This window comes from Wasmannia auropunctata, unplaced genomic scaffold (genome assembly GCF_000956235.1).
Source record: "Wasmannia auropunctata unplaced genomic scaffold, wasmannia.A_1.0 LD336076.1, whole genome shotgun sequence".
NCBI classification, from domain to species: domain Eukaryota; kingdom Metazoa; phylum Arthropoda; class Insecta; order Hymenoptera; family Formicidae; genus Wasmannia; species Wasmannia auropunctata.
In genome coordinates, this window is record NW_012026814.1 from 272,109 (window position 1) to 272,549 (window position 441).

Sequence of the window (441 nt, forward strand, 5' to 3'; positions counted from 1 at the left end):
TTATAATTTTGCCGCCTTTGTTGTCGCCGTCTTTTTCTTCGCTAATTTTCGTTAAAATTTCAATGTTATATGGTCTCTTTGGTCTGCTATATTGTTATCGTCGTCTTCTTCTTCGCAAAATTTCAATCTTGTCCTTTTTTTCAATCTTGTCCCTCGTCTCTCTCCTGGCTTTCTCGTATCTCTCGCGACTTTCTCGTCTGTTTCTCTACTCTCTCGTCTCTCTCTCACAACTCTTTTGTGGTCGTCGTCGAGGAAGTGTCTTTCTCTTCGCAAAATTTCAATCTTGTCCCTTTTTTCAATCTTGTCCTTCATCTCTCTCCTGGCTTTCTCGTTTCTCTCACGACATTCTCGTCTGTTTCTCTACTCTCTCGTCTTTCTTTCACAACTCTCTTGTGGTCATCGTCGAGGAAGTGAGTGTCTACGTAGATCGGAAGAGCACAC